General features: G+C 38.5%; 1 long non-coding RNA gene across 1 annotated transcript in view; it reads right to left on the bottom strand.

Moving 5' to 3' along the window:
* Nucleotides 1-372: 372 nt before the first annotated feature.
* LOC112543581 (uncharacterized) overlaps nt 373-13,691 on the bottom strand; it is a 115,180-nt gene continuing 101,861 nt past the window's right edge. Inside the window, exon 3 of the long non-coding RNA XR_012902674.1 lies at nt 373-6,615. This is a non-coding gene — a long non-coding RNA (uncharacterized LOC112543581). The remainder of the gene's footprint in view (nt 6,616-13,691) is intronic.

Genomic DNA, 13,691 nt, shown 5'->3' with positions numbered 1-13,691 from the left:
AGTGCTATATGCTAATGTTAAACAACTATCACCATGATAATTACATACACACAACTACATTAAGAGAACATTAGGGTTACAAAGTCAAGCAATCAAAAGTTAGGACAAGCCCATATTGAGATTGTTCTTACAACACTAATTTGGCTGCCTTGTGCCTACACCTTATAATGCAGACTTTAATTACATGATAACATGCTATTTTTTCTACAAGACCCCTGCCTCATGCAGGGTACAGGAAATGAATCAGAATTTGCAGTGAAGGAGGTTGCTCTTTGTAAGACCCTGTCACATTTGCCGTAGAAGTTGGAAAGAGTCTAGTGAATTAGGTAGGGAACTGCAGGAAGAGAAAGGATAATCTTATTGTTAAGGCAGTTGAATGCTTCCCTGGAGAATTGGTGCATAAGGCATTTTCCTGACATCAGAGTGCTTCCCTTGTCAAATTTTAAGTTCCTGATCAAAAGCATGGAAATGATCGGGTCTTTTAATCAAAATGGCTGTACGAATTTTTTATCATGGGCAAAACAACATATTTTTCCTTAACCTCATCTTGTGAAATAGCGAACCATTTCTGCTGAATTGAAATCAGATACACAAACAAACAGCTTGAGCCACCATGGAAAATTTCAGGCTGAATTGTTAAAATTTGCCAAAATGTTAAGCAACTGAAAACGGGGTTTTATAATGGCAACTGTCAGGCAACCTTATCTATAGGTCATCATTTATAACTTGCCTACGTCATTTATAACTGATTCAAGACCAGACGTATTTTACTAGTTATGCAGTCCCATTCAAATCAACAAAGCAGCCCACAGAGTACCATACTACATGAAGAAGAGTGGCACACTCTGGCTCAGTATGGACAGTGTTGATTTCAGGTGATATTAACATTTAAGACAGAGCTGATATTAACATTCAAAGCCAGTGTGTGTGTATTGTGGCCCCAGTTGTGAAGATTGCTGCCAAGTCCTGTTTGACTCATTTTCTACCTCTGTGACTGGTCTCGCATGAGGAATACTGAGAATCCTCTCACCTTGCTGTGTTAATCAATGCCTTTATGAGCTCTATTAACCTCTTTTATTGGTGAACAGCACAAAATGTAGATACATAGTTGTAACAGCATAAGACAGACACATTTTTCATTCAAAGAGACACGTTACAGGTATAGGTACACATGAACAAGTAGTCCCAGATGACATTTCTTCTGTGCATGAGCAAATCAGCCAGCTTAACATTTCTTTTCACTACCATGCATGCAAATAAGCCTCAGTCTCTCCAACATTTGTGGGCCGCAAACACAAAAACGGTATGAGATTGGCTGATGCTTGCATTTTTAAAATGCACTTGCAAGAACTCACAGACAATGATGTGTGATATCCGCACATCTGTGCTACAGTATTTTATTTAAGGCTTGCAGGATGCATTTTGGAAACATTGCCACATAGCTGACATTATAAGTCACAGGCCCCTCAAAAGAGAAATATGCAAGAAACAATATATTTAATGAAAAATGATCACTGAAGGATTAAAGTGCAGACGTAACTATTTTATTTTGAATATCTCTTTACATACTGTTTCTATGTTGGCTAATTCTTTGCATTTTTGTGGTTTTAAAACATGATGAAGTTTGTCGATAAGAAATAATTTCTGTATTTGTCTTCCAATAGTTAGTACCTTGGATACAGTTGTGAAAAATGATTTCAGCTTCTGGAGAAAATGGAAAAGCGGGATGTAAATGCTTACACCTTGTTGTCACTATTGGTGTGTGTTAGTGTGTGTATTTGAGAATCACAACAATTTTCGTATTTTTTGTTTCTTGGCATGATTGTAGCACAACACACACACACACACACACACACACACACACACACACACACACACACACACACAGTGATTGAATTTCCTAAAGTCAGGCCTCAAAGGCACCCATCTTTTGCCAAGCTCAGAGCTGCAGTGCCATGTTCCCAAGGTGTCAAGGTGTGTGGTATAAAATGGAAGAGATTCCAGTTGCTGCCCTCACCCTTAATAGAGTGAGTCATTTTGTGTCCTCCATCTGCAGCCAAACTAAGCATCACATGGGACCCATAGTCTCCACGGATTTCATTTCTCTGTTGCAGGTGAAGCTGGCCGCAAGTTGCACTGTAGCACTTCATTGGGCATGTGGGGTACTACTTTTCTACTCCTGATATGAGGCCACATTAAACCTTCAGATGCCCATGTACAGCTTCACCGAAATCAATAGGAGCTATATGCCCATCAAAGCCAGTATTTGACTAAAGATGGTACTACAACAAATCAGAAAACAAATTACACACACACACACACACATATATGTAATTGCATGCAGGGACATGGATTTGCTCAACTAAATAGTTTGTTTAGAGATGCGTGTGTGTGCATGGCTCTGAGCTGGGAAAAAAAAAGCCAGAGAAATGGAGCGGGGGATAGGGGTTCTGGGTACACAGAGGAAAGCAAATGATGCATTTCCTAGGGGATGCAAAGACCACAGTCACTCTGCACTCCTTTAAGCTCTGACAGGCCTTGTACATGTCTCACAAACAATGACTCTCATAGCTCCTGGCATATCCCCAAAGTGGGGTCATGGCTGTTTGCCACAAACCAGCCCTTTGGTTTTATGATGCATCTAATAGACGGAGAGCTGTAATACATATAGAAAATATGGTTGTTTTAAAAAGCAATGTTGCAAAAGCACATAAAACTCAATGTATATAATTTAGAGAAAAAACAGGTTTACAAAAAAAAAATGAAATGGGGAAGAGAATAAAAAGAAGACCAGAAATTTGGGAGGGGAGGTGCACATTGAAGGGGAATTTAGCAGGTTTGGGACAAGACTGAAGAATTAAAACTACAAAAGAAGTAAGAGGAGAAGATGACAAAAATCACAGAGTGGGAAGGAAATATCTTTTTTCCCCTGTACTACTACTGTGTAGGTGTAACTAAGTACAGATGATACAGAGCCCAAGATGTTCCAAATAAACTAGAGATCGGAAAGTCTCTGCATTAGTGTCCAACTGAGACCCTTTAAAGAGGACTAATTTTCAGAAAGCTCACCCTCCCTTTTGAAAATCAGGCCCCTTGAAAGTATATCAAGTTGGGCACACCAAAACTGAAGAATGTAAAATCACTGGTCACTTCAAAAAAAGCTAGGTCACAGATTTTTAAAAAAATTATTTTCAAGGTGGCTACAATGGAAAAATCATACAAGAATCCTGCTACCAGTTTCAGTGTCCATGCTTTTTCCTCTAATGTTGTTCTTGTCCTTTATTGTTGTAAGCCATACTCCTTGATGCTACTTTTTCGCACAAACAATAATCCCTTTCTCTCTTGCTATGTCTACACTACAATGATCTATCGGAAAAAGGTACGCAAATTGCACTAATAGTTATTTCAGAAGAGGCATTTCCAAAATTTGGCCAGTCTAACACTGGGCCAAATTTCAGAAAAGCCTCCTTTTTCAGAAGAGCCCTTCTTCCTCGTGGGAGAAGGAAGACAGGCCTTCCGAAATAGCGCGTCTGCTCTTCTGCAAAAAAAAGCAGAAGAGTGGACGCATTCCCTGGACGTGGCAGAATTTTTCCTGGATATCCCAGGAAAACCCAATAGTGTAGACATAGCCTCACTGGGGAGAGTAGAAAAGATAGTTCTCCATGATCCTTGGAATTTTTTTGCGTGGGGGGTGCACCACTGCATCTTAAATACTATCTTTCATCCTGGATTATCCTCAAACTATAGGAATTTGCCCTGGACATACAGGTTAACACAATAGTCCTTGCTAACATATGCCTGGGTAGGACTGGGGCCCTCATCTGGTCTTGTGTACCTTATAAGATCTGCTCTGATGTTTAAAAGACCCATATATCTTTAAAAGAATGTAAAAGATCAAGAGCATTTTGAAAGGTTTAGGTCTTGGTGTATATTTTTATTCCATAAATTGAAATGTGCTTAACACACTTGAATTTGTTCTGTCATCTTGTAGACAAGCTAATGGTAGAGTTTACATTTAAATCTGAACTTCTTTGTTTATAAATAATGAGGTGAATTTATATGATAGGAAAGTATCCTCTATAATCAAGAACCATTTGGTTAGAATTTGAAATCATATGAAATTATGGCAAACTGTACTGTGCTGCAAATATACATCATAGTTTGTTGCGGGGACATCCAGATCCAACTGTTGTTGAACCAAACAAAGATATAAATGATAATTGTAGCAGATATTGAGATCCCATGCAATATATTTGGGGCCCATATTGCATAAATTTCATATATCTCTAGTTTGTGTACAACTTCAGTGGGAGGATTTCCACAACTCCTTCAGGAACCAAATACTGTGTAAGATGATTAAGATGAAACATTTAGATTGTAAAGAGACAAAGTGAGTGAGGTAATAACTTTTATTGGACCAACTTCTATTGGTGAAAGAGATTCAATTTTGAGCTACACGGAGCCCTTTTTCAGCTCTGGGAAGGGTACTCTGAGTGTCAGCTAGATATAAGTGGAACCAGTTGTTTAGCATAAACAGTTAATACATATTGTAAGAGACCATTCCAAGTGAAGTGGCCTATTGACAGTCATAGGACCAAAAAGCAAAAAACAAAAAACCAGGGCTAGAAGTTACAGATTGTTGTGATAAGCTGTAAATCCAGTCTCTTTATTAGGATCATGATTTTTAATGCCTGGCAAAGTTATGAATTTAAGCTCCTAGATACATCTTTTGAGGATGTTCTGCAGGTTTTCTTTGAGGATGAGGACTGAAAGGTTACATTTGGAGGTGATCATTTTGTTAAAATGGGTGATATGGTGTTTTTGTCTTTTATCATTTTAATGTAGGAGTTCATTCAGAAAGGTAGCATTCCCCGAGAGGGCCTGCATATACTGGTTCATATTGGGATTTTTGGACACCAACAGACAAAGAAAGGTCTTTTGGCATTAAAAAAATGTATTTAAATTGCCTCAGGGCCTTCTTTCTGGTATAGCAAATGGATGTGATCTTCTGTCCTTGGAGAAGGGTTAGAATGACTTAGGCTTACTAGGTTCATATAAGACAGATAGGTGACATATGGTGAGCTTTTAGTATGTTTACAGGAATTTCTGGAGATTTTCATTGTAATGCTTATACCTTAAGAATAACTGTGCTTGCTCAGAAAAAGCTGTGTGGTAACTTTTGGCAATACACAGTTCTTAGCCCTCAGTGACAAATCAACATACAGGTGCTCACCTTTAAGCAGACTGGCTTGTTGGGGATGTCATAGTGTAAAGTAGGGAACTGGCCAACCTTAAATTCTGTGGTCAGAAGGGAGTGTGAAATGTGACCCTATGTAGACATGTGATAGCTAGAGACCTGAAACTTGATTAGACACTCCTGGAATGGACCATGGAGAGGGAGACACAGGTGCAGTCACAATTTCAGGGTAACAACAACATACCCATATTGTTGACAAAACCAATTGCAAAGATTCAGCCCAATGTTTGAAGGTGAACATAAAATTAAGCCCTTCCTACTCACTGTAAATGAATTCACACTGCAGATTTGTACAGGTAACACCAAAACTTACATGGTGTAACATGATTTTCAAAGAGAACTAAGGGCTTTGGATTTCCACTAGACATATTAATCTCTGAGGCCCTCTAATGCAGTGTTCACCACACACTAACCCACATATTAACCACACTAATTCAGGACAGGAGAGGCTAAATATAGGCAAGAGAAGCCAATTAGTCATATGCTGCATGCTGGAGGGAGCTAGGACGCAATGAGACTTAATTGGGGATGAATTTCACATGGGCAGAAACAGGAAAGGATTCTAGAGCACCGGGGAGCTGACAGCACAGAGAAGTGGGCGGTAGTGAGGAAGCCTGCAGTCACACTTCCTGATACAAGGGGGAGCCTGTAACAGGAATGTAGGAAGTAGTCCAAGGATGGAGCAGTAAAGTTGAGACCACGTGGACCTGATTTGAGGGTCCCGGACTGGAACTTGGAGTGGAGTGTGGGCTCTTCTATTAGCTGTAAGGTAGTGGCACAGTGAGTGCAGTGATAGGGAGACTGCTGAGATTTTGGGACTGCAGGTTGAGTGACTGGAGTAACGGGCAAATGCTGGAGGGGATGTGGAGAGTTGTGAACTAATCTCCCAGATGAGCCAACAGGAGGTGCTGCCAAACTGTGAATAGTAGACCCCACACAGGCATCTTTGAAAATCCCAATACTACAGCCATAGTCTACATGTAAGATATCAGCCTCTGTCTGAGCTTGTGTGGAAATACGCGAGGTGAAGCTTCAAAGATTTCCCTAGTACAACCCCCATCTCCTTCTACTTTTCTCTCTGGCTGTGTGTGTGTGTGTGTGTGCGCGCTCTGTATCTCTCCTTGCTCCTTTTGTGGTGCTATCTAGGTGCAGTCTCCTGTAAGTGACCCTCCCCATGAGTAAAAGTTACACATTCTAGTCTCTGCAGTCTTCTGTGGGAAAGTAATGTAGTACAAAGTAGGCTATCCAAATGAGAAAGGATAGCCCAGTGGTTAGGATGTTAGCCTGGAATTTTGGCTATCTTCATGTAATTCCTTGCTCTGACCTTTGGAAAGTGTCTCAATGCCTCAGTTCTCCATCTGTAAAACAAAGATAATATACTTTTTATACACAGATTTTGTAAGAAGAAAAATGTTAACTTTGATCATTTTAGTGATGACTTGAGGATTTAACAGTAAAACCAAAGGAGGCTAGTATTGGTAACACTATAGCACAACTAGCAAGTGACCTTAGCCTAAATTACTCAAACGTCCCCAAACTCTTCAGGAAAGAAAATAAAGCATTGCTCAATGTTTCCTGTAATTCTCTCTCATTGATGACACAGAATTCCCAGGGGAGTTCTAAAGCTGTTTGTAAACTTTTCTTACACCTTTTTGTAAACCTGATTCTTGAGTCTTACTACAGGCCACGTCTACCAAAATAACTAACTAATGGAGATGCTCGGGGGAAATGATGGCCTCACTGAAATCAAGGGCAAAATTCCCATTGACTTCAGTGAGGTGAGGATTTCATTGTTTAAAGATTACCTCTATTAGCCAGTTATCTTCCAAAATGATTTATTTTGGGGGATTTTTAAATGCATCTATATAGTATTTTAACATCAAACAGTTTATGCTAATGCATGACATGTTAGAGGTGTACAGCGAATCAAACCTTGTTTGCCTCAGTCTGTTCTCAAAACCTAGCAGTTTCACACATAATAAAATAGGAACATTTTTATTGTTTTATATTTTTAAAAGGTTTCATTTAATGGGCCCATCTGAGGCCAACAGCTTAAATTAAAAAGAAAATAATGAATATTTATATTCACAAATAAATATTTAGACATCTTGATTTAAACAATCCAGGATCAGCACAGTCATGAAGATCACAGGGGCCAGATTTTCTCTCCCAGATTTGGCTGACTCACTAGGGATTGGAGCAGAGACCAACAGAGCTACAAGCATGAATTGTTACAGTTTGCATTCAAAAGCCAGGATTTGTATTTGTGCTGGAGAACTGTAATACACCCACACAGAGGAATATATACACCAGTGGGTTGCATACACACCTAAATGAGGACCCAGCCTTTCCGAACAGTTCAACACTCAGCAGTTTGGATGCTTATCCTTTTTGAAAACACAGCCCTCTCCTTAGGTCCCACAAGGGGAACTAAGCTCTTTTGAGAATCTGACATATGAAGTTCTTGCTTGGGGTCCTATTCTTTGAGGTTCTCAACACACCTTCAGCTCTTACACTACAATGTTACAGTGAGAAATGAGAGTGCTCACAGGAGGTATACAGTGCCTGCAATAGCAGGATCAGCCCCATAAGTAAAGTTCTTTGTACATCATAAAAGGCCATTTGCCCATTTCAGATAATCAAATGGCAATGATCATGACATCAAACAAGTATGAGTTTGATATGAAGGCTCTAGCTTTATTGGCTTTACAGCAGAAGTGATAAAATAAATATAAATAATTTAACTCAACAAGGGAAACTTTGTTGTTTCTATTTTCTAGTTTGAATAGCTCCATATACACTTCCTTTCTTCTCCACATACATTCTGCATTTGTCCATTTTTCTTCATTATCTATCTTTTTCTTCTCAGTCTGCAGCATCTCTTAACAACTCTGCCTTTGTGAACTTTCTAAGCTGTCTTCCAGGATTTTTGAAGTGATCCTAACAGCTGATATGTGTTCAAATTTTCAAAGAGGCTTCTAAATGGGCTGTAAAATTATACTCACTTTTTTTTTTACAATTAAATATGAAAAAAATTCAACTTTGAATGTCCATAAACTGTATTTGTGCATACAGGTTTGATTTTCTGTGTAAACAATTTGTAGCTGTGAATACAAGTGGGCACAATTTGAGAGGATGATTTTGCAAATGTAGCTCTTTAATGTTAGTGTTATTTTTATGTTGTTGACATGTAAGTATAGATGGCAAATACGACAACAGCAGTACTGTTATTTATATGGTACATTTCTTTAGTAGATCTGAAAATTCTTTATGAAGAGGGGCAAGTATCATTCTCACCAAAATGAATCACTAATTCTCTCCAACAGTTTTTATTAAAGATAATTGTAAAATACACACAAATTACTCTAAAATCTTTGTTTTCACTTTAAATAAGGAAGGCAAAACAACTCTGGAATACATGTTGGGATACATAGAGGTGTTGGGGAGCGAGAGGGGAAATGCAGTGATGAATGATCAGTCATTCAATTGTTTTCTTTCTTGCAGAAATTAGAGACAGAATACAGTTTATCTTACCCTGACTTTTAGCAAGACAGATTGCCATGCAAAACCCCCAAGTTGAAATCATCCAACCACCAAGCAGGGTGAAAAGAGCATCCTAGTTGAACACCCATAGCTCACACTATCTCCAGCTCCTGACTAGATTCTGTGTTTTTTCACACTCAGAAAACATTTAGCATGATATTTAAAAATCCTGGCTTTGCTAAATTAATGGCTAGATAAAGTGATTTATTTAGGACCAGAATCTGCCCTCCTTAGTCACACTTAGTACCTTAATCCATAAGTAAGACTACCTGAGGGGTACATTACTACTCACAATGAATAAAGGTAGTACGAAGTTCCCTTTTTTATACTTTAAGTCATGTGTCTCTTGGCACATTACTTTAGATTAGAGATAGGTGAAGTTTTCAGGCTAAACTTTTTTCACTTGATGCAGATTTGGGTCAACTGAAATATTTCACAAATAGAAGCAAAATGGTTTTTTGTTTCAAATTTCACTTCAATTTTATTATTGTTTATAATGATTAAAAATTGAAAGCAAAATGCAAATTTTAATTCTGTCTGGAAAAAAACATTTTCTTTGGTCTGGAATGAATTTCACCCCACCCCTAACTTTTAGATTAACATTTTTTTTAAATGATTTCAGGGAGACGCTAAATGATTTTTTTAAGGTTTGGTTACCAGTCTAAGAAATCAGTTATTTGCCCAGCTCTACGTTTAGATTTCATTAAGCTTCATTCTTCTCTCAGTTGCATCAGTTTTATACCAATCTTATCCCATTGAAATGTGTGAACCTACTCCTTATTTATACTGGTGTAAGTGAGAGAAGAATTGGGCTGTATAAAGTTAAACACCTCACATAATGGCAACATAATGGGGTGTTATTCATTTGGAGCATTTCTCTATTTATCTTTATTAATATATTTTTCATCTTTCTTACTGACTTGGACCAGCACTCTGGACACAAATTAAGTATTAGTTATTTGTTTAATGAAATCCAGTGGCAGTGAGCAGAAGGCAGGACAGAAAAAATTTGTGCTGGAAAGTGGTACAGTTTCTATAACACACCAGCAGTGGCCAAGTGCTCAGTGGGCTAGGTAATAAGAGAGAGGTATCAAAGATAGAGATTTTAATGAGATTTTTCTGAAAGGTGATTTCAAAAAGTAGCAGCAGATTCTAACCCTTGCTTTTTTCCATGGAAGCATGGGAATTGATGTAAGTAGCAGAAGGAGACAGGAGGAAGGAGAGGGTTAAAGTACACTATCAATAACATTAGATTTCAAGCTGATCCTAACAGTTATAGGTTATAAAATTATAGATTAGAAAGCCAGAAGGGACAACTTTGATCATCAGGATTGAGTACCTGTATAACACAGGCCACAGAACATTCCTAAATGTATTTATTCCTTTTTGAATAAGAGCAGATCTCTTACCAAACATCCCAGTCTTGATTTTAAAATTTCCATTGATGGAGAATCCACCACAGTTTATCCAGGCATTTTGTAAATTCTGACACCATTTAAACCAATGTCTTTGTAAGGCTTGTGTTCAACAATGCATTTGATCTTGTGGCTAAATCCATCCCTATTTAGCAAAGCACTTAAGCACATAAATAGTGTTAAGCATGTGCTTAAGTCCTTTGCTGAACTGGGGGTGACTAACTCCTCAGTGGGCAGAGCAGGCTTTACAGATGATGTGATCTCTGTGCATGTTTGTGATCAGGCAGAGAAGCTGTTACCTGGTCTCATCTAAGCCCATGCGAAGGGTCATAGGAGACTGTCCTCCCTGTGCACTGCGCAGACCACTCGGCCAATTTGTCAAGAATCCCATTGGATAAATAGCTGTCTCCAAATACCTTTATAGTGACAAATCCAAATAAATCAGAGTCACTTTTACGGAGCACTTCAGTGGACAGCTCCAGTTTAATGAATCAGCTGTCAGACCTCCAAAGAAGATCCCTCTTTCCAAACCCATAGAGAGCAAATCTTTGCTAAACAGTGACTTTTAGGGTGAAACTTTATTGATCCATGATAGGATATTGCATGATTGCTACTTGGCAATGTCACTAACAATAGGCCCAAATAGTCTGCCCATGAACAGGGGTCCACTCTGCCATGCTGCTCTAGAGATGCTGTTGGAACCCCTAGAGGGCTCTAAAAATCACTCACATGATCAAACAATCCAGTTCACATGAACAAAAACATTCCATAAACTGGATACTTGCTATAGGTCTGAAGATTTACACATTAGTGCTTAGGGAGGGAATCTGGTATTTCTTTATGATTGGTCCTCTACCCTCTCAGACGGGGGGGGGGGGGGGGGGGTAGGGTGGAAAAACACACACATCGCGTACCCGAAACCTTGTGGTCTAATTATCACAGGTTGTGCAAACAGTTTTAAAGTTTAATGCCTTGATCCCCCCAACCTCCTCCACAAACTTCCATCTCCATTTTTTTCTCCTCCCCCCACCCCCTTTGGGATCCATCCAGCTGCCTGCTCAAATACCTGCTGGCGCCAGAAGAAATTCCCCTGTAACAGATATCCTGTGGTGTAAAACCAATATTTTGTTTCCAGGGTCATCCCTCCCCCTCGCCTCCTCTTCCCCACCACTCTTGCCTCACCAACCTGCCTCTTGGCCAAGCCAAAACATCAGGAATTATTGTGAATCCTCAGGGTGAGATTTCGGAGTACTTTAATAGGCTTGGTGATTGCTAGCTCACACATTTCTTCTGTTCCCCCACCTCACTTTGGTGAGCTTTCACTTCATAATTTGTCAGGTTAGCAAGGCTGCTTTATACAGGAGAGTTTGACTGCAATTTAACCAGAATGCAAGTGTTTATGAAGCACTAAATTTTCACACTCTTTTCTCACTCAGCCCCTTATTTCATATGAAGATCCAACAAAGTCAAAGAGACAATTTGTGGAGTAAAGTACAAGCAAATTGGAGTGACAACATCAGAATTGGACCCTAAATAAGAAGGTTCTATTGAAAATGCTGAACAGAACTCCTCCAATGCTAATGTAAAATTCAGGTTTCATTTTGAAATACCAAACACAGATTTGAAATAACCCAAAGCATCAGGTGTGAACATTCCTGATATTTTCTTTTTGGAGTAACATTATCACAATAAAAAAGTGAAGTGTTGTAATAGAAATGTCAAAAACTGTTCTCTGATTTATATTTTAATTCTATTTTCACTTTTATTATGCTTTTTACAATATATTAAGTCTAATATGTTTTTATATATATTAGACCAGTAAGCTTTATTTTAATATTTACCTGTTCTAATAGGTGACATATAAATTATAGGTCCATAAAAGGATATTAAATGAACACACATTCTTTATGAAATAAACACATTTTTCATTAAACTTTGCAATAAACCACAGCTTTTTTACTTAGGCAAAAAACACATTCCCTTAAATAAATAAAACAGGTTTACATTGTTCAGTTTTATAAAACCATGAAAAACAGTGTGGCCATGGGAAATTAAATTAAACATAGTAAGAAAAAAAATACTTTGTCTTAATGAAGACTCATCACAGGTCTTTATCATTGGGCTGGTCTACCTGGCCCGGCAATGAACACTGGATGGAAGTGAATTCTATTGCGCACCAATGTATTGTGTACTACCTGATCCATGTGTATGCTGTGGAATGCATTAAAAGTCCTTATTGTGTGTTAAACACTCAACACTACTTTATCAGTGCACACTAGGGAATGTGTAATTTGCACCAGCAGAATCTGACCAAGTTAGTGCACAACATAATTTGTATACTTTAGAATTTACACTTTTCTGATGTGCATTGTCAACCAGATAAATAATCCTTAAGTAGGCCTTCTTTTGCTAGTGTTTTCTCATGAAGGAAACAAATACAATAATTGACTTGTTTGCTTTCATAGTCTTTAATTTAAAAAAGAGGTTACACAGAAGAGCAAGGTACAATATTAATATGAATATGGACATTTTTGCGGGATGGCCTGCAACTTAGGCCACAGTACAATTGAGAGAGGGAAGCTTACTTCCATAGAGCTGTCATTCAAAATCTCTTACAATGTGCCAGAAGCCTTTTTCACTTCTTGAGGCAGTCTCTTCAATTTGCATAAAGTACTAGAGATTCATAATACAGATATGTGCTATTAAAGGCTGATCTTGTTCCTATAGAGTCAATAGCAAAACTCCATGGACTAGAGCACCTATTGAATATATGAGCATGGATAAGATATTGTTTACTGTGGCCTCTCTGTGATTGAAAAAAAGATATAGATACAAATATTCTTTGCATGCTTTAAGACTAATATATACTTATTACTTCATATTATCCCACCAATTTAAAATAACTGGATATAGGAATTTGTCTATCTAATCTTAAAGCCAGCTTCAGGAACTACCTGACCATAATGGACCATCTTATTGTACATAGGATAGATTCCTTCCTGTTTCCAGTAGGTGGCCAGCAGGTGGCCAATTTATTCACTGAAGTGTAAGAGTTAATTTCACATATTGTAATCTTAGCTCACATACACAAATGGGGTTAGTGACTATAAAGATCACCCATCCCTCTCTTATATACAGCTATAGTATTTGGTAAAAGTACCAAGTATCTTTGGGTCAGAGTTTGCCTGGCCCTAATTGCAGCCACATACAATGAGAGTAATGCCCCTCTTCCTCCTCTCCATTTGTGAGATGTCCACATTTTAGCCTGGGGAGGAGGTGTAAAATGGGGCCACACACCTCATATTCCCAGAAATGGATGAAAAGGGAGGGACAATTGATGGTTTTGGTTTTGCCCCACCAGTGCACCAGTCATTTGATTTGGCAGGACATAAGAGCAAGGTGAAGGGATTAATCTGTGTGAGGTAAAGGAGTGATCTGTGTTATTTCCTCCTGAGGGTACGTGGGGAGCAGAGCAG

The sequence above is a fragment of the Pelodiscus sinensis genome, chromosome 3 (genome assembly GCF_049634645.1).
Source record: "Pelodiscus sinensis isolate JC-2024 chromosome 3, ASM4963464v1, whole genome shotgun sequence".
NCBI lineage: Eukaryota > Metazoa > Chordata > Testudines > Trionychidae > Pelodiscus > Pelodiscus sinensis.
This window is presented reverse-complemented; position numbering and strand designations above follow the sequence as displayed.